Here is a 27,571-nt window from a genome sequence, read left to right as displayed (position 1 = left end):
CCCAGCCACATTGTCACTGGGTTACCTGGGGCTAGTCGCTATCTCTCAGCTAGCCTATCGAGTATCCTGAAGGGTAGGAAAGGGTGGAGGCCCTTTGGGAACAAGTGTCTCTTTGGTTTCCTCATCCTCAGAGCTTTCCTCATTCTGCCCTGATATGCCTGCTGATACACATGGAGGTCATTCACACAATCAAAAACTACCCAGGTTTGGGAGCTGTGTGCGCTCCCAATTTTCAGATGTGTGGAAGCAAGGTAGGAGGAAAACCTAGAACAAATGCAGCTCCCAAACCCGGATAGGACACAATTTTTGATTGTGTGAATGACCTCATGGTTTCTAGAAGGGAGCCTCAAGGCTGGATTATATGGATGTGTCCAGGGGACTCAAGGAGTACAAATGTCTTGCCCTCTGAACACTCATTGTCTGCCTCTGCATGGTGTGGTGGTGGATTCGGGTCCATGACACATATAGTTATGTTTACACCATGTTGGAATGAACAGGGACAGTTGCTCTCCCTTTGCTAAATATAAGACAGCCACTACTTGAAAAGGTACCTCTTTGCTCAGTTAGCAAGTGTCAGGAGTAGAGATGTGCACAAAACAAAGTTTTTGATTAGTTTTTAATCCAATTCAAATCTGGTCTGTAAATTCAATTCAAATTTGAGTTGATCTGACCCTGTTCTGGCACCCTTAAAACCAATCGGGGGGGGGGGGGCTAAATAGTTTTTTAAAGGTGCCAGATGGCTCTTGAATCGAATTCAAATCGAATTTTGAAAATTCAATTCAAATCAGATTGCCCTTTTAAGAGGTGATTCTATACAAATTCGAATTACTCAAATCACCCGGATCCAGGTCAAATTGATTCGAATAGATTTGCACATCCCTAGTCAGGAGATATAATAAAGATATATCTATTTAAGGGTAGTTCAGAGGCATTAGGGAGCAATGAATGGTCTGGGAGCACCTGAGGCAGCAACATTGCTGAGGCTGACTAGGTATGGAACTAGTCAGTCCCCTGGATGGGAGACCACTGCAAACCTCACCCAAGAGCAGGTTATACATTGCATAAACATGTGCATATGATAAATGTGCTAGGTGCAATCTAACACACAATAACTCAGAAGATAGTCCCACTGAATGCACTGCGACTAGTTTCTGAGTTATCGTGTGTAGGACTGCACGCAGCACATGTATCATACTTACTCCCAGGCAAGTAAGTACAGGAGTGCAGCATAAGAGATATTAGTATACTTACAAGGAGTAAGAAGAGGAGCGTTCTAGCTGAATGTTCTATTATTTAACTTATTCCAGTCTCCCTCTCTGTCTCATCCAGTTAATGCAATAAATTATTCCAGGTAGTAATAACCGCTTTCCTACGTAGTCTTGGTAAAGACACTAATAAATGATCATCTCAGTTAACGTTGCAGAAATACAATGATGGTGGCAGCAGAAATCATCATTTCTGAGGGTCAAACTTTTGTGCTCCTAAAGCTAATGTGAGCTTCAGAACCACATTCCCTGGTAACAAAAGACAACCAATGTGTAGGAAGGGTATTGGTGTAAACTTTCCTCTTTCATAACAAGATGCAACAGTAGATCTTTATGACCATATGAGGCTGCCTTGTGCCAAGGCAAACCATTGCTCTACATACTTCAGTATTTTCTTCCCCAACTGGGAGCAAGACTTGGGCATTTCAGACAGGGGTCTTTCTTAGCCCTGCTTGAAGATGCCAGGGATGGACTTTTTGAATGCAATGTGTGTGCTCTACTGGGGACCTAGAATTCCCCCTACTAGTCTGCATAGCATCCACTCCAGTTATTCTATAATACAATGATTGTTTTATAGTCCTCACATCATTATAAGACAGACAAAATACATTGAGGAGGAGGCTAAAGAAGTCGCTGCTGGAGATTCCAGAGCAGATCATGTTCGACACCAAACAGTCTGATAAGGGCAATAAACACTAAAACGTTTAATAAAGTTTCACAGAGCAAGAGAGTTTGCCTAAAACAGTGATATTACTGTACTGAGGAATTCCGTTGCTGGCCATGAAATAGCAGTGCCAGGCTTATTTATTATTAACCATTATAAAGCCAACTTTTCAGTAACTGGAAAAACCAAGATAATATAGTAGTGATCAGCTACACTAAAGTTTTCAGATGGGGGGTGGGTGGGAAGGAATCAAAAGCAAGAGGAAGCTTCTTTGTATTTCACCTCATTCTGATCCAGTATATTAAAACAGAGACAAATTAAATCCACCTATTGTCTGTTTCAAAAACTATTAAGGATGAATGCATTTTTGCAAGTCTAACTCCTGCTAACTAGATTAAGAGGCACCTTTTATTTAAACTGGTGGCTCGCTTATATTTAGCAAGGAGATAGCAATTGTCCCTATTTAACCCAACTGAGCTCCATCCCTGTGACTATAGCCAGTTTCTTTCTTTTGGATGGTGAGTCCTTTGGGAACAGAGAACCAGCTCCTCGTTTGTTTTGCTATGTGGCCATCTGAGAACTTTGCGGGGTTGAAAAGAGATACATAAATATTCTAAACAATAATTGTATCCGTGTCAAAGATTAGCACAGAACTTGTAGCTGGTTATACACTAGCAACTACATCACATCTTAGCCACATGAAAGCAAGACCATTGATTCAGTTCCCTTTCTGCTGGGGTGGGGGAGAGAAGGCATCAAAATAATTTCAATGGTTAAGTTCCCCTGACCTCATTCATGCATCTCCTCTTACCAACAGCCATAAAAAGAAGAAATATTTTGATAATAGTCCCAGGGTCTCTGCTACTGTTAATTGATGCGAGTGACTGCCAGCATATAAACATACACAAGAAGCAGTTGCTACATGGACAAAAAATTGACATGCTGAGCTCTACCAAGCTCTGTGCAATGAAACAATTCTTTGGTATAAATGTTTGCTCATTCATTATTGCATCAGGGCTTCATTTTTAAGACCATTGACGCACAGAATGTAAAATGAAAACACAACTATCTGTAGAATTCTCACCCCTTCGAAAGCAAAACAGACCCACATTTGCCAAGAAATCTGCTAAACCGCTATAAAGGAAGGAGGGAGAAGCATAACAGCTGTAAGCCAGGATCACATAAGGTGCTTTCCTTGTATCTGATCATGCAACCCAAAACACATGCAAAATCTATTATGCCATGCAAAGAAACAGAGAGCCCTGTGGCTAGATGCCGCTTTAAAATGTATATTTGCCAGTTTAAAACAGTAAACAACAAACTGATGCTTGTTAAGTGCTTGGAACGGAATACAAGAACAACCTCAGACATGACATTAGATTAACTCAGATGCCAGTTAAATGCCCTGTGCTTTAGGGATGGAGATTACTAGCATTTAGAATTCACTCTAGACTCCTATCCAAAGCTAGATGAAAACTGAGGCTTCACATCATTCTTCCTGTCACCCAAGTTATTAAGCCTTCCTCAACCTTGTCAACCCAGCCACTGCTTTGCACCGATACCAATAAAGCCCTCTTCATGGGGCAGAGCCGATTCCTTCTCATGGGTAACCTTGATAGCAGCACCCACTGTACAGCATATTTGCTGGTTAATATTTTCAGCCACATTCTACAGCAGTGTGACATTGGTGATTATGTTCTGGGGTTGTGGGTTTCCCCCACCCCCTTCCAGTCCCTTATTAAGCACTGCAGAGAAAAGAAGGTGTTTCTCTCTCTCCCTCATGATGGACACATGTGCCCACCGACAATCAGAGGTGGAGGAGAGTAACATAAACACTGGGAAATCCTCACCCACGTTAGACTCCAGGGAGAAGCACTCAAGACCAAATGCGAAGGCACCAAAGCAGAAGTTTCCTCCACATCAATTTTCTCCTCCTTGGGGTGAAGGTGAACGCAGGAGAACAGGTCAGCCAGGCACAGCGGCGACCCAGGGGCAAGTGCAGCTAACCTGGAACTGCCTTTTTGGAGAAAAGCTGGGCTCAGTCAGAAGGAACGCGCCAGGGACATTTGCAGCAGCGGGTGCAGACAGAGGGAAAGCTTGAGGAGCAACTTCTCACTTTGGAGAGGTGGGAGAGGAAAGGCACTTGTGGGGAGGGGGAGAAATATGTTTTGGAGGATTGAAGATATGACATTAGGGAGTTCAATAAAATGGGAGGGGGCTCTTCAAGAACTGGGGGATCTGCACATCGCCTTCCAACCTTCCATTTACTCTGCAGCTTCTCGCAGAAGACACGTTTAATACTCCACAGCCCTTTTGCAGCGCTGAGCGCCCCAAACTCCAATTCGCTCACTCGATCCGTCTGGAAGGATCATCTCATGCCCCTCCTTCCCCACCCTTCACCCCCTCCCCAAAAGACAAAGCCGCAAACTTGCCGGGGTTTCTCCCTCTCATGGACCGGACGCCCTGGAGTTGAGCTTCTTCCTCCTTTCTCCGCAGCCGCGGATCAATCCTCCAAACACTTAGGCGCCCGAGGACGAGGGGATCGTTGCGCAGCTCGATCCCTTAAATCCCACAGAGAAGGAGCGAGCCGAGGGGTCGCTACCAGCCGCCGTTGCTTTTCCCAACCGGGCAAGCGTCCTGCCAAGGTGCCCCCAGACCCAAAGTCCTGCAGGGAGGGGGCAGAGATCAAGAGCCCAGCCGCCCCAGAGGGGATCTGCTTGGTGCCGGGTCTCTAGTTCCCCGGGCCCCAGCTGCAGTGGGGTGCCCGCCCGCCTCGCTTTGCCTAGCCAAGCAGCGGGAGTCGCTCGGCCGGCCGCTCAGCGCGCAGGCGGGAGGTGACTGAGAACGGCCAGCGCGCAGCAAGAAGGAGCAGCGCGCCCGCCTCCACCGCCGGTCCCAGCAAGAGAACCTGAACGGCGCGGACTGAGTGTGGCGGCTCAGCCCAGACTTTAAAGGAGCCGCACACTCTCAGTAGCGGGGAAGCGCCGCTGAATGGCCTTGCCGCGCGGCCGTCACGGGGGCAGGAGGGGCGGGCGCTCCCAGGCAGGGGAGACGGGCGGAGAGGCTGCTGGAAGAGGGATCTGCCACGCCCCGCCTCTCCCAAGGTGGCTCCCAGGACTGGAGCCGCCCTTTCCAACGCCAGGGCTCGCCTCGCCGGTTGCGACCCGAGAAGTAACGGACGGCAAAAGAGAGCGCCTCTGAGCGTGTGCAGAGCGCGTTTCCCTTTCTGACATCCGCAAAGGCAAATCGCTCTCTCTCTCTCCCCATACCTGTGGGATTACGAGTCGGGGCTTCCGATCCAGGTCAAGCAGACTTGCTTGACAAGGAGTTTGAGGTTTCAGCTGCCTCTTATAGTAAATGAAGCCCTTTTCCCGAGACGAAAGGAATACAGGAGTCCTCCTTGCTCTCCTCCTTCTGCACATTTATGTGTTGTTATTTATATTTCTGTACTGCCCTTTGTCCGAAGACCTCAGGGCAGTTGACATAAACACATATTGATAAAACAAAACTCATTGGCAAAAAGCCTATATAAAAAGGGCGATCTTCAAAGTTCCCCCAAAGAGCGGGGAGAGAGGGAGCCATGCGGATTCCACAGCCTGGGGGCAAATACTGAGATGTCCATAGGGATGTCCATCTTATGCAGGGCTTCATATAAATTTCAATTAGGGCTAAAAGGGGCATGCAGTAAGCTAAGCAGAAAGCAGCAATGTTTTGTGTGTGAGCGGGTTGTTATTGAACAGAGCTGCCCCCCACCACAACCAGTATTTAATCCTTCCCCCTAGTCAGTGATATTGACAACAAGACACACTTCCTGTCCTTGTCTACTACTAAAAAGCAATAAGGTACAAGAAACTACTGTTTCTCTCTTGTATTCTTAGAAAGGAGTTCAATGATTACATATGTGGCTATTTTGGTCAACAAGCATGAATTGTCCCCTTTGCTAAGTGGGGCCCACCCTGGTTTGCACTTGAATGGGAGACAACTGTGAGCACTGTAAGATCCCTTAGGGGATGAGGGCGCTCTGGGAAGAGCACCTGCATGCAGAAGATTCTTCCATGGCATCTCCAAGATAGGGCTGAGAGAGACGTCTGCCTGTAACCTTGGAGAAGCTGCTGCCAGTCTGCAGACAACACTGCCATATCTTGGATATGCCAGGGAGAGAACTTGGAACCTCAGATGCTCTTCCGAGAGCAGCCTTGTACCCTAAGGGGAACATCTGCATGCTCACACATGTAGTCTTCCATTCAAATGCAAACCAGTGTGGACCCTACTTAGCAAAGGGGACAATTTGTGGACATCCCCTTCAGATGTAAGCACAACCTCTCAGCCAGCTTTGTCTTCAAAAAGACCTGGAGACCAGAGTTCATTATGAACATCTGTTGTTTCCAAGACTGGTTCTGTTGACATTGATGTACAAATGTTCTGGAATACAGTTGTGAATAAGTGTAAGTAAGTGTGATAACTTGAAGGCAGGAACTGTGAAGTGTGAACATGTACGTGTACATGTACAGTGCATGTCCTTTATGGAGGCAACCAGCTTGCTGAGAAAACTAACCTATATACCACTCAAGGAAAACTAGTATTTTCCATACTTGCTTTTTGTCTGTTTACACTTTTCACTTCTGTCAGAGATCCGCATGAAGAGAACGAGCTTAATAGAATAATTTCTCATATTTATTCCAGGTCTTTGTGAAATTGGCTGAGATATGTTTACATCTGACAAATGGCTACAATGTCTTATTGATGTCTGTGGAAATAGAAATCAGCAATGGGATTTGTCCTGCAGCAACAATTCTTTGGAAATGTTTGAATATCCCTGATTTGCTAGGGTTTTTTTACAGATAGGGAAGTGATTATCCAAATCTACTTATGAGTGCTCTTATTGACTTAAGTGAGATGTAACTGCTCCATCTGAGCTGTATGGACGTGTGTCTTCTGGGTGTTGTGCAAACTTCCATAAGCATATATCTGCCACCTGAAATATGCAGCTGACAGCCAGAAGTGAGATATTTTTGCCCTGAATTCCTGTATTGATTCTCCCCCTATCACACAGGAAAAGTCATCTATAACAGTGAGTAGGAAAGATTAAAAAATGAAGGAAGCTGGAGAAGGCATAACAGCACCATGAACATCAACATGAGCAGAGAGCAGGGGTACCTTTTTGAGGACAAGGCGATGGAGATTTGCGCACAAATTAGGATAACATAACCGGAGAATTCTGTATGTATCACCCTAATGCATTCAAATAATATTATCATTGCCATTATTTTCTATTGTGCAAACTGAAGCATTTGAAGAAACACTTTTGCAATCTAGTTCGAGAAAGAAAACCAGTCTGAGAAACAACACCGGCGGGGATCCAAAGGTTTCCTTTTGCTTCAGGGACACCAACAGTGTGTTAAGAATATTGCCTGTCTTTGTGCCTGCCTTCTGAACTGGTATCTTTGTAAACAAGAGAGTCCAGATCTCCAGTGTTTCCTCCTTACAAAAATGGACCTTCCAAAAAGGCTGCTGTGAAGCTTCCTCTCACCTGAGCAAACTGAGAGCATAAAACCATTCTTGTGAGCTGCGATACACAACTTGCAAGACCTTAAGGGTTGCCTGCTTGCTTGCTTCCTTAGAAATGAGGGCATCCTTTAGAAGGGGCAGAGCAGTACTCCAGAAAGGAGCTTTTTTTTACAGTTGTGATTGATTCATACATATTCATGTTCACTGTATTTGCTGGCACAGTTGCTGGAAGAATCAAACTGCTCTAATATACAGTAATTGCTACTAAGATGTATTGAACAAAACCACTAGGTTAGCATTATGAAATGCATAAATGCATACCTTATTAGTAAATGTGGCGATATCACAAGTACACATATGTTAGAGGGGACAGAGGAAAGGAATAATGATTTTCTAAGAAATTGGGAGAATTTCCCAAGAGATCCATTTCTGATTTGCTTCAGAATCAGCAGGTATTTTCCAGCTGTGCTGTAGAAAGCAAATGCTCTCGACCCATCTAAGCCTGTGTGGGTGTGGGTGTGTGAATGCCTGACAAAAACCATACATTGAAGCGGGGGGAGGCATTCTTCAGCAAAATAAAATACAGGAGCTGGAGAACGGATTGATGTATATGTGTACAATTAATAAACCATTACATAATACAAACACCACTTTTTGGGAGACTTGCCAAACCCCTTTTGAAATTTGCAAAGACCTTGGGCAGGCACCATTCATAAATCAAAACATACTTACATACTTACATATACAAACTCTGTATATGACACAAACCTCTGCCTTTAACAATCGGAATGAGTGGTGCACACAACACACTTATGACTGTTCTGTACATTAGACAGCCTTTTCCTGATTCTCTCTCTCTCTCTTCTGTAAGGCATGGTGGTGGTTGTTAATATACCACTTTTCAAAGAGGAGTTCATAAGTGGTTTACATAGAAAAATAAATAAGATGGTTTCCTGTCCCCAAAGGGCTCACAATCTAAAAAGAAACATAAGGTAGACACATCAGCAAAACTCACTGGTGGGATGCTATGTTAGTGCTCCTATTTCCACGACTATTTAAAAGACTATTTCATTTCACATAGAGGTTCTCCTTGCCAGCACATGGATATCCTGTTCATAGGATCATCTACTCAGGGGTCTTTAACCTTTCTCAACTATACACACACACACACACACACACACACACACACACACACACACACACACACACACACTCTCCTCAGATAGTACCCATGGGCAGGGGTGAAGAAATGTTGGCTTAGTTTATCAACCAGACAAAATACTTTACTCTATGTTGGTACATTACTCATCAGGACTTTTTACACTCATTAGGCATCATTTTTCACTCGTCACAGACCAGTAGACTAGTGGGTTTCTGCAGCCCTGCCCATGGGCCCCCACTCCATTTATGTAATTTATTTTCATAAGGCTCCAGTAAAAATTAGAGAGGGAAACAGATATCAGGATAGTTATTTTCAGGAACTTTCAGGAAGCAAATTAAATTCAACTAGCAAAGATGTTCTATGGAGCCCATGGACCTCTGATCTAGTTGGTGAGAAAATGGTCCACAAAAGAAGGAGCGATGTTAGATGTTACGGGTTTGTTTTTTTAAAAAAAAACACACCACACAACATAGTGGAAAGGTGGAACATTAATGCCAGAGATTAACCAAGAGACATGGAAAGTAATCATGAAAAGAGCACCTCTGTGTATATAGAGCCTTCCTCATCATTAGGCTAGTAGCAAGTAGCCACCACTCCCAAACAGGTTTGAGCTCCACACCCTCTAGCTAGATGTAATAAACACAATCAGCTTACTAAGAGCTGGGATCATGTAGTGGCCAAGATTAAGAGCTGGGAAGTGCCCGATTCAGATCTCTCCAACTACTACCAATTCCGTAGGTGGCTCTTCTCTCAGCCTCAGCCCCCACACTCCCCACCCCACTCAGCAATATAGAGATAAAAATACCGAAAGGCTTACTACTGATATACTACTGCATATGTAAAGTGCTCCGAACACTCATACGGAGGATCAGTATTGTTATCATGATGCTTTCTATATATTACACCACTGTAAATATTCCTAGTACAGCTACCATAACAAAACACTGTTTGCTAGGAGGGACAGAAAGGAAGAACAGGAGAGAGAGGACAGCTTGAATCTAAATTGGTTTCAGAATTATGTAGCAATTGTTATGTAAGTTTTAAACTTAGGGATGAACTTTCTTGGAACTTCTGTGCCTTAGTAAGCAGATACACTGTATTTACTGGGCATTTTTATTTATTTCCATTGTGTGCAAGTGGATCAAGCTCTTCTGACATAAACACGGTCAGATATTGATGGCCCCAGTTTTAATCATATCATACACAATAGTCAGCACTTTCCCCCCTGAATAGTGCTTCCTCTGAAAATAAGTTGTTGGCAAGGGAGAAATGGAATTATGGTTCTGAGAAATCAAGAATTTTATTTTATTTTAAGTACAGCAGTGTTTGAAGCAGTGAGAACACTGGAAGCTTCCACAAAGATCTGAGCCAATGCACTTCAGTCCCAGACTAAAATATCTGTTCTATTCACTTGTTGGATCTTCACTGAGAAGTGGATGCCAAGTATGTTAAAAACTTCAAGATACCAACAGATTTGATTAATCTGACATTTACTATACTTGCAGCTGGAAAACCCCACCCATCTTGATTAGCACAGATATTTGAAGTTAATAAAATAGCGTTTCTTGTTAGAGGTCCTTCCAGACTTGAAAATAAAATACTTCTCTGCCTGTTGCTGATAATTTGTCATTCTCTTTGTGTGTGAGAATAACTTGTCTCATGGATTTCATCTGTACACAGGTATACTTATTTCTGCACGTGATATGTTGAATGCCGGTACAGCAGTACATTTCCTGTCTGCATCCTGCTTTTGAAGGGTACCCAAGTTCGCTTTTAAAATGAAGGCAGGTACAGTCATTCACACAGAAACATTTACAAAAAAAAAAAAAAAAAGGCAAGCAGAACATGATATCTGAATAGGGCTTTAGTCAGACTAGGGCTTCATTCTGGATCCTATGGGGTGTGTGTGTGTATGTGTGTGAACATGTCATCATTTCTCTACCATAGCTGCATCAAATGTAAAAAGAAAAAAGAAAACTGTGAAAATCAGGGTTTGCAATGGGACCACCTAGACATATAATTTGCAGTCCTGAAAAAATATATTTTAAAAATCCATTCACTCTGTCCCATTACTATTACTACTACTACTACTACTACTACTACTACTACTACTACTACTATCTATTTGCCTGTGCAAATTGGAGCCGCAAAAATTCCAACTTCATAATTCCCGCCTCCCACCACCAGGAGGCATTCGAGCACAGGGCAAGTGCCCCAGGTAGCCTGCCGCTAGTGGGGTCCCTTTAAATATTTTATTTATTCATTCATTCATTCATTCAATTTCTATACCGCCCTTCCAAAATGGCTCAGGATGGTTCACATTAAAACAAAACAATTAAAACCAATTAACAGTTAAAAACAGAGGTAGAATTCTAACATTGGAATTCCCACGGTTCCAAATGGTACAGGGAATACCATACCACTTTTCAGGGAATGTTCTCAAAGTGGTTTACAGAGAACAACAATAAGAAGATGGTTCTCTGTCCCCAAAAGGGCTCACAGTCGAAGAAGAAACATAAAGGGAGGCTCCAGCAGAGTTTCCTTTAGTTTTGTTCATCTGTGCACATAATGAATCTTGTTCTGGGCAGCAGAACCAAGACAGTGTGTGCAGATGTGCATTCAGAATAGGGTCTTTGTGATGCAACCTGAGCGGGATTAACTGAGCAGACAGTAAAATAATGTGTGTGTGCATGCACATGCACATGCAATAGAAGGAATACTGGACACCAGGAACAGTCACCGTAGGAATGCTGTGCTGCTGGGGTTGGATAGGGCCATTATCAATATAATTGTAATAAAAAATATGACTTTTGTTTCTCTTTTTTGCCTATGATATTGGAGACCTGGGGGTGGGGGGAATAGGAAGATCAAATGGTCTTGATCTTTCTTTATGTGGTGAAGCATATTGTGAAAAATGTGAGCAGTTGAACTTTTAGCCGAAGCAGAACATTTAGGCTGCAATTCTGTTCACTGTTTTGCACAGAAGTCCCATTGCATTTAATATCCTTTCCGGTACATATGTGCAGATAACAAGTCGCAATAAACTGTGGTTTTCAAACGGCACAAAGATAAATATTGCAGTCTTAGCACACCAATCCTGAGTATACCAGTGTTCTGCAAAACAGTTCCTCGCCATCCAGTTCTATAGAAACGTCACATGTACCTTTATGTGTAAGGAGTTCTGCCCATTCAATTGATTGAGGAACCCTTAGCCACAAAATGAGGCTATTCACATGATGGGAGAAAACTGAGAACCACCGGGCTCGCAGCTTAAGGTCACCCGCTTAAGTAGCCCTGCCCTTAAACCAAGTTTGTGAAGCGCTTGCCTGGTTTGATTGAAAAACCCGGTTTTTCCAATCATGTGTTGCCGTGGTACGGCTCTGCGCCATGGCAACTCACGAGTAGACCCCTGACCGGGAGGCTCAAAAGCAGCCTCCCGGCTCGGGAGTCTCTCCAGCATGCCCTGCGTGCTCGTGCAGGGCATACTGGAACTTCCAGGGGCCGCGCGGCCCCTGATCCCCCCCAGCCCCCGCCAGCTCCGTAACGGAGCTGGCAGTCGTGTGAGTGGCCGGTTCAGCCGCCCGGAGCAGACTGACTGCTCGTGTGCGGGGAGAGCAGGCTAAGCCCACTCTCCCTGCTAACCCTCCCAAGGTGGGTCTCCTTGATCTTGAGACCCGCCTCAGTATATATCACAGATATCTCTTGGTAAGTTCTTATTAGCAAGGTGAATGGCACAACAGCTATGTGTGTGTATTTTAACATCTCCAGCTGCAGCCTTCTGTTGGTATTCTTAACACTTTTAATGTTCTCTGGAAAATGAGATTCAAAAAGCAGAACAAATTTGGGAGTCTATATTAATGGGCACAATCTGTTTGTTTGATTTATGTTTGATTTAGCTTTTATAGTGGCAGCTATCAAGTTGTGTAAGCCTAATGGCATATTTGGCCCTGGAGGAAAAACCATGCTTGAAGAGGCAACATGTACTGAGTTGAAATGAAAAGCATTTGTTTCTGATGATGCTATGAAAATATCAGCATATTCACCATTATAAATCTCTACTTACTGGGATGGTTTTCATTCCAACTGAATGTGCTAAGAATGTGCAGAGTGCAATTTAGCCCATAATCAAGAAAGCTGATATGTCAATAATAATAATAACAACAACAACAATAATAATAATAATAATAATAATAATAATGCTATTAACCAATTAAAAGGTAAAGGTAAAGTTGTGCAGTCGAGTCAGTGTCAACTCCTGGTGACCACAGAGCCATGTAGTTTTCTTTGGCAGAAAACAGGAGGGGTTTACCATTGCCATCTTCCACACAGTATGAGATGATACCTTTTAGCATCTTCCTATATTGCTGCTGCCCAATATAGGTGTTTCCCATCGTCTGGGAAACATACCAGGGGGGATTTGAACCAGCAACCTCTTGCTCGCTAGGCAAGTTACTTCCCCGCTGTGCCATTAGGTGGCTTACAAACTAATATTTTATGAACCTGTATTTTAACCAATTATTTGGATCATGAATTGATAACAAATATATATCCTTCCATCTTCAAAACTGTAATGAAAGCACTTTTCTGAGCAGGGGCGTAGCAAGGTTGGAGTGGGCTTCATAAAAAAAAACTTTTATAACTTTATTGAATATTAGAAATATACATTAATGTTACAACAGGATAAAGAAACATTTACAATATGCACAGTTGGTATAGATATTATTAAACTGGTATATCAATCCATCCATTAAATCCATCATCTTCTTAACCATTTCAACCAAGATCTTACTCAGATTATAATAAACCCTATTTATCTCAACTATATCTATAACTGGTTTCCATACTTGCTTAAAATCAAACCCCCAAGTTTGAGAACCTTGCAGTTCTTCTGCAGCAAAGCCATGGGGGAAGGCAAAGGTTGGGGGGCAGGGGTCCATCTTGTCCCAGGGCCTACTCAAGGCTTGCTGTGCCCCTGACACAGATGTATGTAGTCATACCCTTGATTTGGGCTATGCCACCTACACTGGCCCTGCTAGACTCAGCTTGGCATGTGGACTAGTAGAAATCAGCATGGGGATTAGCGCTGTTGTGGCTTGCATGTATCAGATGTGCTGAATCAGGGCACCTGACACTCGAAAAAAACTCTCCATCCAAAAGCAACTCATTAGCAAAAGTAGTTGTAGCGTTTCTAAGATTTTGTGGCAAATGTCATCTAAGGATATAAAGCACTAGGCATGTTCTTCAGCGATGGCATCCAAGAAAATAAGTACACACTAAATGGAACTGAGGCACTTAGCCTGCAATATAATGATATAAACACCAATTAAAATCAGTTTTAAAGGGGGAAAGGAAGATGCAGAAAAAGAGTGGATCCCCTTAAGCACCTGGAATGCTCCAGGTGTGTCACTAAAGGTGACTGTAGAGGAACAAAGACGAACACCTTGACAGACAAGTTCAATAAGTGACATGGGACAAGTTCAAGAAGTACATGTGACATGCCTCCATAAAGTTGTTCAAAAAGCATCACTGAGTTTTCCAGCTCTTCTATGTGATGCCCTCATGTTTGCCTGCCTCACCAATAGCGTTGAAAGAGGGCAAAGAAATGCCATGGTGACATCATGAGTCGAGTTACTACAGCCCTATCCAGATGTTTTAAAGTGAAACCGCTCTACATGGTTTCAGTACTGAAGAGTGTCGCAAGTCCCACCTTGCTGGCGTCATTCACCTCCTCCAGCTCTCTGCTTGCGGTTAAGGTGGCATCTGTGTGAAGAAGGAAGCACCATAACCGTGATGGCTGGCACTTCCATGACTGGCAGCCTGGATTGCCCAAGGCAGCCAATCACAGAAGCTCTTAGCAGTTATGGCGCTTCCCTCTTCACAGAAATAGTGCTTTAACCACGAGTAGCAAGCTAGAAGAGTGAATGACTCACCTGGGTGAAGTCATTAATCCAACCTGCTCAGCACTAGAAACCATGTAGAGTGGTTTTATTTTGTAGCATCTGAATAGGGCTAGCATGTTGCACAATATGGTGAGCATTCCTACATTTTGCAGAGGGGAAGAGGAGAAGAACTGGACACAGGGATCCAGAAGAACTGGACACAGGGAGCAGAATCTCCATGGTACACATCATCACATAGATGCAGCTTGAGAAGTTGTTTGCTTACTGCTTTAAGTATTATTAGCAGAATCTCCATGGTACACATCATCACATAGATGCAGCTTGAGAAGTTGTTTGCTTACTGCTTTAAGTATTATTATTATTATTATTATTATTTTACATTTATATCCCGCTCTTCCTCCAAGGAGCCCAGAGTGGTGTACTACATACTTGAGTTTCTCTTTCACAACAACCCTGTGAAGTAGGTTAGGCTGAGAGAGAAGTGACTGGCCCAGAGTCACCCAGCTAGTTTTATGGCTGAATGGGGATTTGAACTCGGGTCTCCCCGGTCCTAGTCCAGCACTCTAACCACTACACCACGCTGGCTCCTGAATGAAGTTTTTGCAAGAGTCTGATGAAGAAGAAGAAAGTACATGCAGAGTTATACAAACATGAAAACATAAAAGCAAACTGATTACTGTTTTACAGATGTGTATTTTTTTTTTAAATCACCCAGAAAATGACATTGGGGTTGTGGTACACACTGTAAAAAGACCTGGCACTCACGGCAAAGTATAGGCAACCAATAAAACATGCTCAGTTATTAAAATGATGGCATAATAGGAACATGAGGCCAGGCAGCATGGCATTAGCTTAGATCTAACAGCATGGAAGAAGACACAGACACGGATTGTGATCTGCTTTGCAACTGTGCAAAACAGCATCTTTTGAAGTCACATCTGCAAGGGCATCCTTTCTAATCTGAGCATGACACAGAATTCAGGAAAAGTGAATCCCACAAGAATTCAAGGGGTGTGTGTGTGTTTGCTTTGAAATAAATGAGAATTCCTATTAAATTAAGATTGAGCACTGGTGAGCACAAGGTGTTGAATAAATGTTGGCAAAAACAGAAGTCCTAATTAGCTTGAGAGTCAGTGAATTAAGAATGGAAACAAGACCAGAAGAATTAATTAAAAGTCTTAAATCAATTAACCTAATCGAGAGGTTTTCAATCTTGGGTCCCTAGGTGCTGTTGGACTACAGGTCTTTTCATCTCTAGGCGAGAATAGTCTGACAACATCTGGGGATCCAAGATTGAGAACCCCCAACAAAGCCGATTAATCTATTAAACATTTGTTGTTTTGCACACAGTAAAACAAATTTCAATAAACATTTGTGTGTTTTTAAAAAAAAGAAATTAAACATTGGTGCTTGGAAAGAAGTCTTGGATCTCTTTTCTTGATGATTGGCTGTGGCTAGGTGCTGCTGCTGCTTTCCAAGGGCTGTCCTGGTCACTTCAATGGAGAGGATAACTCAGCACACACAGCCTGATGGGCTCATTTATCTACCTTCCATTGAACTGAAAGATATTGCCACAAGGGCAGCTGCTCTTGATGGAACATAGGAAGCTGCCTTATATCGAGTCAGGCCATTGGTCCATCTAGCTCAGTATTGTCTACACCAGAGGTTCTCAGCCTGTGGCACTCTGGATGTTGCTGAACTACAACTCCCATCATCTCTAGTCACAGTAAGTTGTAGCTGGGGGTGATGGGAGTTGTAGTTCAGCAACATCTGGAGTACCACAGGTAGGGAACCCCTGGTCCACACTGACTGGCAGTGGCTCTGCAAGGTTTTAGGCCGGAGTCTCTCCCAGCCCTACCTGGAGATGCCAGGGAGTGAACCTGGGACCTAGATGTTCTACTACTGAGCTATGGCCCATGCTTTAAGGGTGCCTTATACTGAGTCAGATCATTGGTCCATCCAGCTCATCTTGTCTTCAGCAGGGGTTCCAAACCTGTGGTATTCCAGATGTTGCTGAACTACAACTCCCATCATCCCCAGCTATAATTTATTGTGGGCAACAGTCACCCTTCCAGTGGTGGATTAACACATAGGCAAAGTAGGCACTTGCCTATGGCAGAAAATTTTGAGGAGCGGCAAATTTGCCTATGCTTTAATCTTCCACTTGCACTTGTGGGGGAAAACTGGAGGGGAAATGAAATCTGCTTTCAAAGCCTTTTAAAACTGCTGTTGCGCAGTGGTGATGTGATGGGGATGTTGGCGAGAGCTCCTAGTGGGATCGCTTGCCTTCCAAATAATGACAGGTTGGGCCATCCTGTCATTTGAGAGACAGGTGGACCTGTGGGAGGAGCTCTCACCACCGTCTCCATGGCCTCCACCATCCCACTACATGCGTAAAGATGGTCCGATCCATCATGATTTAGGAGGTAGGCAGGCCCACTAGGTATTAAAAGCAGATTTAACTTCCCCACCCCCGGCCCCCGCAAGCCCTTTACTTGCAAAATGGAATCCTTGCTGGGGTGGCAAATCTTTGGTCGCCTACAGGTGGCAAAAAGGTTAAGCTGCCCCTGCACCCATCCAGATACAAACCAAGGTGGACCCTTCTTAGCAAAGAGGACAAATACACTCCCCATCACTGAGCACTCAGCAGGAAAGCTATCATCTTTACATTTAGGGATTTGTGCCAGCACATCTGGTGTTCAAGAGATCGCTCTAGAAACACTCGACTCAACGCAGAATGAAAAGCCATCTCCAAAACCGCTCTAATTGTGTCCTCCTTCCCTTGCCACTTTTAAAAAGGCACTCTTAGCACACTGTGAGTGATTAGGTTATTATACAGCCAGTTGAAGAAGAAAAGCAAAAGGAGTCCGAGCTGTCACTGTAATTTAGAAAAATGGATGACTTTAAAGCCCTTCCGCATAGGGAGAAGAGACTACTACTGTTAACTACCCACCACAGTAATTCAGCTGCTGCTTTCATGATAATATGCAAGTAAATACAAAATTTTTATTGTATTTAAAGTCCTCCAGACTCTTTCAATAATAGGTATTATTTTAAAAAATCACATGCAAAGAAAGAGATCTAACGTAGGGGGAAGCAGGAAGAATTAAGCATGTTTAAGCTTAGGTCAGTGAAGAAAAGACAAAATAGTTTTGACCTTTTATTCCAGAAGAAGCTTTTTTGAAATGAATAGATCAGCAGTTTGAAGGATCCTGTTTCAGAGGATTTTTACCAGCTTTGCAGGTTTAGAGTGTTCGACTAGAACTGGGGAGACCCGAGTTCAAATCCACATTCAGCCATGAAACTCACTGGTTCACTCTGTGCCAGCCACTTACCTCTCCGCTTAACTTACCTCACAGCATTGCTGTGAGGATAAATATAACCTGCTCTGGGCTCCTTGAAGGAAGAGTGGGATATAAAAGTAATACAAAATAGATAAGTAACATAGTAAATGTCTAGAGAGTCTGTTGTTTACTTGTTTAAAATTCATAAATATTTTTTAAAACTAGATGAAACATGGCAGATTGACTATCTGGAGGGTTTGCTGTTGAACTACTTCCTTACTGCTCATCCCTGAAGGCTGGATGGGCAAACAGCTCTTCATGGTCAAAACCTGCCTTTTGTTTTAAAATATACGAATAGAACAGATATTTATATACAGGTCCCCTTATGGACTGGTAACTACCTAAAGAGCAGGAAGTAGTAACAATAATCAGGGGTGCACAACACAAAAGCTCCGATGGGCCGGAACCAACCACAACTTGGTGTGCAGGGGGGCAAGGTCAATTTCTAGCCCATTACCATTAATTTTAATGTCATAATTAATCAGAGTGATTTATTAGCTGCTTGTGGATGTCTCCCCCGCCCCCTGCAACAGGTCAAGGAACAGAATTTTAACCAAGGATAGTGGCCATAAAATAGGCCCTGTCTCTGCTCAGTCAGTGGGGCACTTGGGAGTGCTTGTCAGCCCCCAACAAGTCCTCTCCTCTCCCTAAATCGCTTTTGCTTTCCGTCTGCAATTCTAGGCACGCTTGTTTGGGAGTAAGCCTCACTGGGTCCACCGGGGGACATATTTCTGAGTAAATATGCACAGGATGGCATTGTTAGGCAATTTCCGGAGAGGATAACCCCCTCAGAGAAGAGAGAACTGACCAAAAGTGTGACCCTCTGCCTTTCTGGGGTACGCTCTGCCTGTGCCTGCTTGCTGCTGCCACTCTTCAAACCCACTCCATCTGGCTCGCTTGCTCGCTCATGGATCTGTTACTGCCACATGCATATCATCTGGTCCCAAGTGGCCAGACCCATTGAGCTGTTACTGCTCATTAGTGGGAAAAGCCAAGAGGTCTTCATGGGTCCTGCTGTTGCTGCAGGATATTCCTACCTGGGGGCCAGCAAAAAAGTCCCTGTGAGCCAGATCTGGGCCCCGGGCCTTATGTTGTGTAGGCATGGAATAAATGGACAATTCTCACTATAAAGGGAAATAAGAAATGGGGCTCCCCAAAGATGGGAATCATTGCTTTTTATCTTGCTCATAAATGGTTTGGAATTAGGCAGGTAGCCAAGTTTGCAGATGACATCAAATTATTTAGGGTGGTGAAACCCAAAACAGACTGAAGAGCACTCCAAATCAGAATGCTCCAGACTGGTAAAATGGGTAATGAAATGGCAAATGCGATTCCATGTAAGTGATACATATTGGGACAAAACCCCCAAGTTCACATGTACTTGGATGGTGTCTACATTTGTGATGATAACTAACCAGGAGAAAGATGCTGGGATCTTGGTGGGCAGCTCAATGGAAATATCAACCCAGTGTGTAGCAGCTGTGAAAAAGGCAAATTCAATTCTAGATGTCATTAAGAATTGACATTAAGAAATGTCATTTCTTAATGTCATTAAGAAAGGGATGCCGATATTGTTGTGCCCTTATACAAATCTATAGTGCAGCATAATTTGGGATACTGCATACAGCCACATCTTAAATAGGATATTGCAGAACTATAAATGAGTAGAAGAGGACAACCAAAAAGATCAGGGACAGGGCAGGGGTGTGGTGGTGGGGGGGGGTATGCAGGGACAGAGCACTGGTACCTCTCGGCTTCTCTGGCTGTTGGGGTGGGCAGAGCCATGGAGACTGTCATGGAGAGCCCCTGAACTTCTGAATTTGCAACTGCATCACTGATCAGGGGCCTGGAACATGTTTCCTACAATGGAAAGCGAATGCATTTGAGACCGTTTAGTCTAGTTTAGAAAAGAGACAACTAAGTAGGGGGGCATGTTAGAGGTTCATAAAATTATGCATGGGGTGGAGAAAGTGGATAGAAAGATGTTTTTCTCCTCTCAAAGGACTAGAACCCAGGGTCACTCAGTAAAACAAACAGATAGAAGACTGAATACAGAGACACACTCTCTTCTTCACACCGTGCATGATTTGTTTATGGAATTTGCTATCACATGATGTAGTGATGGCCACTAGCCTAGATGGCTTTAAAAGAGGATTAGACAAATTCATGGACTCATTTATCAATGATTTTGTTTATCAATGGCTACTACCGGTAGTCATGATGGGAATATGCTACCTGCAAGTTCAGTGACAGTATGCCTTGAAGACCAGTTGCTGGGAAGCAACTGCAAGAGAGATAGTTAGTTATCTCCATGTCCTGCTTGTGGGCTTCCCAGAAGCATCTAGCAGGCTACTGTGGTAAACAGAATGCTGGACTCAACAGATTGTTGGTCTGATCCAGCAGAGCCCTTAGCCCTATTCACATGTTATGTTCCACACTCATACAATCTATGTATAGTGTACACAGGTACAGATCTGCACACAGGTACAATTATTCATATGTTATGTTGAATGCAGGTACAATAGTACACTTCCTATCTGTATCCTGCATCCAGGTTCACTTTTGAAGTGAATACCTGTCCAGTCATTCACACAAAAACATATGTGTACAGACATCTAAATCCAGGTACAACGTAAGGTCTAAATAGGGCTCTTACAGTATGTTCCTTCTGGTTTCTTCTGATTACACTCTCTTCCAGTGGTACACTTGGTTTCTTTTCATCCCTCTTCTGCTACAGACACAATCTCCTATGATTTGATCTTGGTGGGTGGCCATAACCTTCATCAGACGGCTTGCTTTAGATGAAGATCAATCTTATCAGGGACTTTTTATGGAAAACAATGTAACAGAGGTATAAAGAAGTCACTTTATCAATCAGATTTACTGCTTCAGGGCTCAGATAGAGAGAAGTGTTTCATGTATATTATTAGCTTCAATGCTTCCAGTTGGCTTAACTCTAAAGATTTTATAAATCATGTTCCAGATGGCAGCCATGTGTATCTAGCCTACAAGCTAGCTTGTATTCTGTACATCTGTATATATGTAGTGCATTAAAATGTGCAGGAATTTCTTGAGGAAACTAAACATGTGACTTCAGATATTTCTGCACACAGATTAGGAGTCTGCCTTTTACTGTATTCTAAATCAGACCATTAGTTCATCTAGCTCAGTGTTGTCTACAGTGACTGGAAACAGCTCTCCAAGGTTTCAGGCAGGACTCTTTCCCCGTTCTTCCTGGAGATACCGAGGATTGAACCTGGGACCTTCTGCATGCAAAACAGATGTCCTACCCACTGAGCTATGGCCCCATCTCAAATGTATCTGGTTTAGGGATTTTCAGACTTGGGTCCCCAGAAGTAATTGGACCACAACTCCTATTATTGTCCAGGAATGAGGGGAGTTGTCCAACAACATCTGGGGATAGTGCCTAGTCTAGTGCCTGTTGATGTTTTTGTCTCTTCCTTAAGAGACCAATGAGGACATGAGACTTACACTTTCGGCTTTGCCGACATTTGAGCTTTGCAAAGAAATGTCACAGAGTTTACCTCTTGCATTTCATGGCTTTTTGGACCCACTCTCAACATGTCTCTGTGTGTGTGTGTGTGTGCGCGCGCGCGTGTGCGCTCGTGTGTGTGTGTGGTGAGGGAGAGATATGCCAACTGCAGATAACATTTCATACCTCTAGTCCCTGCTAACACCTGCTAACTGGGCAAAGAGGCACTTTTTAACCTGGTGATTCTCTTTATTTAGCAGGGGGAGAGTAACTGGCCCTATCCACCCCCAGCACAGTACCTCCAGTGACTGTTGCTGGTGTCTATCTGATGTTTCTTTTTAGACTGTGAGCCCTTTGGGGACAGGAATCCATCTTATCTTATCTTATTTATTATTTCTCTGTGTAAACCGCCCTGAGCCATTTTTGGAAGGGTGGTATAGAAATCGAATAAATAATAATAAATAAAGAGTAGTCCATGAAGGCTTATGCCATAGTAAATCTAACAGACTTCAGGCTGGAATGAAATTCATTTTTTGTATGTTTACTTTCTTAGCTCTACTGCTAAGGAAACTATTCCATTGGGTGTACAAAATGTACCATGAAAATTGACCCTTTGAAAGCTCCAGACTTGGAAAAAAGGCTCAAAGACAGATTCTGTGCACCCTCTAATGAATCAGGGCTGACTTCTTGTGCTATTCCAGACTAGGTGATACCATTATTTCAAAAAAGATAATTTACAATTTTGCAGCAAATTGTGATCCAGATGTGTAAAGCACTAGGATGACTGCTTCATGGCAGTTCTTTTCACACATTATAGGAATATAGGAAGCTGCCTTATACTGAGTCAGTCCATTAGTCCAACTAGCTCAGTATTGTCTGGCAGCGGCTTCTCCAAGGTTATAGGCAGGAGTCTCTCTCAGCCCTATCTGGAGATGCCAGAGAGGGAACTTGGAGAGACTCCTGCCTGTAACCTTGGGGAAGGTCATGTTCAATGCATATACAGTGTGTGCACACATGTACAGTCAGTTACTCACATGTTCTGTTGATCGCACATACAGCAGCCCACCTGTACCAGTGTTTGAGAGTATCTGTACTCAGGTTCACTTTTAAAATGAATGCAGGTACAGTCATTCACACAAACACATGCACATGTGTTCAGACACTTGAACACATGTACAACATATTGTCTGAATAGGGCTCATTTCTTGCTTTAATCTGAGTTAAGAAATAAATCAGCTTATTAATAAATAAAGCCCTCCAGCTATTGGATGTATCAACTCTGAATAAAGGCCATTTCAGCATTCAGTATGATTAGGAAGAGAACTGCTGGAACTTGTAGACTCGGAAAGAATATTCACCAATGCATAATTAGAAATGAAGATAATACTTTGGAGAATAATTATATCTATTCCATTAAACTCACTGGAGAATATTCTTCTCCAAGTCTAGGTCTGAGGGTACTTTGGTTAAGAGAGGCATTCACTCAGAATACAACAAGAAACATTAAATATAATCTCCAGTCAACAAGCTCTAGTTCATATTGTAGCAGGTGATAAGTTACAGGTAGTTTGTACTGCTGTTATCGTCCATAACATATGGACATCTGAGCAGTGGAGATGACAGCTGTTGACGACAGTCAAGCTGTGAAAACACGAATAATTTTAGTTTATTGTATTTTACTTTACTGGAGAATAAATAAGTTATTAAAGGACTTTACACTACATTTCACGTAATGCACATGTTTTCACTTTATAACTTACTTATTTGCACACATGGCAATGGACCAATGCATATTGCTATCTACTGCCTCTTTTCTTTTTCTTTTTAATATTTGACATTAATGTTACATCTGTTTGCTTTTCTGCTTTAGCACTTAAAATTTGCTATAGCAATCTTCAAGCAATATCAAAATCCTTCACTAGAGTACATTGTGTGGATGGGGGTGGAAATCAGTCAGTACTCAATAAAGCACTGAATTTCTGGATGATGTGAAAGGCAGAAATATGCCATGTGGGTATGACAACAGTGCTTGTGTGGGCACACAAGCTGCAGAGCCATAAGGAGATTCTGATCGTCAGGGATCCAGAAGGTAGAATCTTTCCTTCCCTCCAGCCCACCCCCATTTGGTTTGAGAACAGCCTCTATGAGTGATAGAACCTGTTTCCTAGTGCATGGTTACAATTTTTGATATAGTTTCGTTAAAGAAACAGTCCTGCTGCTACAATTGGAGACGTCTTTCTTAACCTCCACCATCTGTGGCTCAACTGCACTGAAAGAAAATTATCTGTGTTGGTGAAATGACATTCCTCTCCAGCAGGTGTCACTGTAACCAGTTGGAATGGAGGAAGTGATGGATAGTGTAGATGAGTGAAAGATATATAACTTGATCACTTAATAAGTCGAAACTTGATCACTTAGTAAGTGGAAACTGCGGTAGCAACGTTTTCACTGATGAGAAGGGAGGCTGGTTAGAGTTGTGGATAGGCAATTGTATTTATGGATGTAATGAGGATCAGCTGTAGATCTTTTATTGAAAAATGGGAATTATTCAGTATGTGATATGTAATGTATATGTATAATCAGTATATTACATCCAGCTATATTCAGTATATTACATTCAGTTGCCCCTGCTAACTGAGCAGAGACACCTTTTAAAGCGGTGATTCTCTTATATTTAGCAGGGGGAGAGCAACTGGCCCTATCCAACCCCAGCACAGCATCTCTCCAGTGGCTGATGCTGGTATCTGCCTTATGTTTCTTTTTAGATTGTGAGGAAAGGGGGCCATCTTATTTATGTATTATTTATTTTTCTATGTAAACTGCTTTGAGATTTTTGTTCAAGAGTGGTATATACATATTCATAGTAGTAGTAGTAGTAGTAGTAGTGGTGGTGGTGGTGGTGGTGGTGGCAGTATCATGTGACACCACCCTAAGCATGGTTTCTCAGAAGTAATGTTTCTCAGTTTAATGAGAGTTGGATGGTTTGGGGAATTGGGTGAATGATCAGCCTCCACGCCTGGAGTTAATACAGTGGCAGGGGTGGCAAAGAAGAACAAGGCAGTGCCAGTCAGGAGGGGGAGAGGTGAATGCGAACGAGTCACACCTGTGGCTTGTTTATCACCACCCCGCCACCACTCAACACGTACGGGCTGAGGTCCCACTGAAATTAATGAGACTTAAGTTTGTCATGACTCACTTGTCCCATTGATTTCAATGCTACTTGGTCAAGAGAGAGATACTTGGTCAAGGAGAGCTGGTCTTGTGGTAGCAAGCATGACCTGTCTCCTTAGCTAAGCAGGGTTTGCCCTGGTTGCATATGAAAGGGAGACTTGATGTGTGAGCACTGTAAGATATTCCCCTCAGGGAATGGAGCCACTCTGGGAAGAGCAGAAGGTTCCAAGTTCCCTCCCTGGCATCTCCAAGATAGGGCTGAGAGAGATTCCTGCCTGCAACCTTGGAGAAGCCGCTGCCAGTCTGTGAAGACAATACTGAGCTAGATAGACCAATGGTCTGACTCAGTATATGGCAGCTTCCTATGTTCCTATGTAAGATTGTGCAATGAGGCCTGAACTAACTAACGCACATGTTGCAGACCACAGTCTTGACATAATATAAACTAGATCAAACAAATGTGCTAGAAGATGCATGTATGCAATTGAATAGAAATTTCCAGGGATTTTGTTCCCTGGAGTGAATGAAACTATGGGCACCCTAGGAATAAAATGAACCATAGCTCTATACCTAAGAAGTCTTCTTTGGATATCTGGATGACTGAGAAAATAATACTGACTGGAATGTAACCTATTTCCAAGCAAATTCTTACTCCAGCTGCATTGTATTGCTTGATTTAAGTTCAAGGAATTGATATTGATATGGTATATGAAACGTGTCGTTTCTAGCATGAAGCCGTTTTGCACTTGCCGTTTCTGTAAAATAAATAGTAACTGGAGTAAGCATTTGGAGATCACTGCTTTAGATTTCCATGTGTAGGCAGGACTTGATTGCCTGATGGTGTACCTCTGAGAGGCACCATAGTATCCAGTCAATTATTGAATACTATTATGAACCAACATTTGTAGCACTATACAAATGTTGGTTCATAATAATGATTCGTCAAGTTGTATCACAAAAAGGTATTATTTCTCCTGGTTGCTCTAATGCTAGAACCAACTGAAGGTCGGTTGCATTAGTTAAGAAGGATACACAGCACATCTCTTATATTAGGTGTTTATGGTTAGTGTTTAGAGCTGGTAATAGGGAACAAATTTTCCATTTGAATTTTGTACTGATATTTAAGCAACACTAATTGCTTAATTCATTCCCTCTGCAGCCCCTGCCTGTCCTGACAGGGGTACAGATCCTCACCCCCAAGTATCTGAGTCTTTCCTTCATTTTACTGAACTTTTCCTGACAAATCTAGTAATCCATTTTTCCTCCCCCTGCCCCCCAATAACATTTAAGTGAGGAGATACTCCTCAAACTTGCCTTCTGTCCATCTCCCTGTTTCCTGAAAATCAGATGCTGAAAGCTGGGGATTCTTTGGAACAAGATGGCCTGCAGCACAAGGGGTTATAGACAAAAGTGGGGATTGGTGAAAATACTCCCCACCACCACCACCGCACTGCACAAACAGAAATGCTCCCTGCTCACGGAATATGTTAGGATAAAACCCAGAGTCTTTCTTGTGGCAGCTTAAAGACTAACAGACTTATAGTGGGCTGAAGTCTGTTAAAGTGTATGTCACAATAAATCTGTTAAAATGTTTAAAGTATTATAAGACTCTGAAAGGTATTAAGGTATTATAAAAAATCTCTGACAATTTTAAAAAAATCTTTAAAGACTCATCTGTTCACCCAGGCTTTTAATTAAAAACTTGTAATGTTTTAACTTTTTTGCTGTCATTTATTTTAACTAATGTTTTAAATTTTTTCTGTTGTCATTTATTTGTTTTAACTAATGTTTTAACTCTTCTCTTGTCATTTATTTTGTTTTGTTGTAAACCCAGAGACCTAAGTTTTGGGCAGTATAAAAATCTGCTAAATAAATAAATAAATAAATAAATAAATAAATAAATAAATAAATAAATAAATGACTGTATGGGACAAACTATTAACAAACTGACATGACCACCATTTTGATAGTGTTTGAAATCTGCCAGAGTTGTATATACATTTCCTATTTTTGAAATACTTTTTCTGTCTGCAATCATTTTTAGAACAACATTTTTGCTACATATCAGATTTATGTCTATTTGTTGTGACATTTTCTTAACATATTTATAACCAATATATTCTGCATACAGGTCTCAGATAATTTAATTAATTTAATTGATTAAAATTTAATTTAATGTGAATTAATTAATTAAAACACAGAGCACTTGCCCAGAATGGAACATTTTTATAATGGTGACAATGTGTTTTGAAAATCAGCTGGTATTATTTTATATTTTCACTCTGTATATGCTTCTTGTTGAAGTGCTTCATCTGTCCTCTGTGACTGCTCCATTCATTTCAAAGGACAAAGTAAATAGGTTTAAACATTTCTGCAGCCTTCATTTAAATGAATTGGTGCAGCCCTTGCTCTGGGGCTGACCCTTTCACAAGGCAAGCTGAAAATGTTGCCTCAGGTAGCAAGTTATTGGATTTCCATGGAAGCCGCTCTTTGGAACCAATCAGACTCTTGCGAACTTTGAACATCTCTCTTCACACATCTCTGTGAACATCTTTTTGAATATATCTCTTCACACTCCTTGCAAAGTTTGCAAACAACAAAAGCTTGCTGGCAACTTTTCTCCTCCTTGATCCCCATGCACTTTCAAAGTTTAGTAACATAGGAAGCTGCCTTATACTGAGTCAGACTATTGGTCCATTAGCTCAGTATTGTCTACACTGACTGTCAGCGGCTTCTCCAAGATTACAGGCAGGAGTCTCCCTCAGCCCTATCGGGAGATGCCAGGAAGGGAACTTGGAGCCTACGGCATGCAAGCATGCAGATGCTCTTCCCATAGTGGACTCATCCACTAAGAGGAATATCTTACAGTGCTCACATGTAGTCTACCATTCAAATGCAAATGAGGTGGACCCTGCTTAGCAAAGGGGACAATCTACTGCAAGACCAGTTCTACTATTTTGCAAGGTTTGGTTTTGAAAGGGGGCTGGCCCTCACCAGAAGCATAGAACAAGGCAACATTTGCACCTCGCCTCAGGTACCACAATCTTTGGAGAGCCCCTGGAGA

General features: G+C 42.6%; 1 protein-coding gene across 5 annotated transcripts in view; it reads right to left on the bottom strand.

Annotated features, from left to right (window-relative positions):
* CALCR (calcitonin receptor) overlaps positions 1–27,571 on the bottom strand; it is a 360,448-nt gene that overhangs the window by 257,586 nt on the left and 75,291 nt on the right. Inside the window, exon 1 of one of the 5 annotated variants that reach the window (XR_008310066.1) lies at positions 4,362–4,894. The exons of 1 other annotated variant lie outside the window; for it this stretch is intronic. The gene's annotated coding sequence lies outside the window, so the exon portion shown is untranslated. Of the gene's footprint in view, positions 1–3,779; positions 3,909–4,361; positions 4,895–27,571 lie in introns of those variants that run through there. 3 more of the 5 variants (XM_053263180.1, XM_053263179.1, XM_053263182.1) reach the window with 3 other exon arrangements.

This window comes from Hemicordylus capensis, chromosome 6 (assembly GCF_027244095.1).
Source record: "Hemicordylus capensis ecotype Gifberg chromosome 6, rHemCap1.1.pri, whole genome shotgun sequence".
NCBI classification, from domain to species: domain Eukaryota; kingdom Metazoa; phylum Chordata; class Lepidosauria; order Squamata; family Cordylidae; genus Hemicordylus; species Hemicordylus capensis.
The sequence above is the reverse complement of the archived record's forward strand: the minus strand, read 5'-3'. Positions and strand labels throughout refer to the sequence as shown.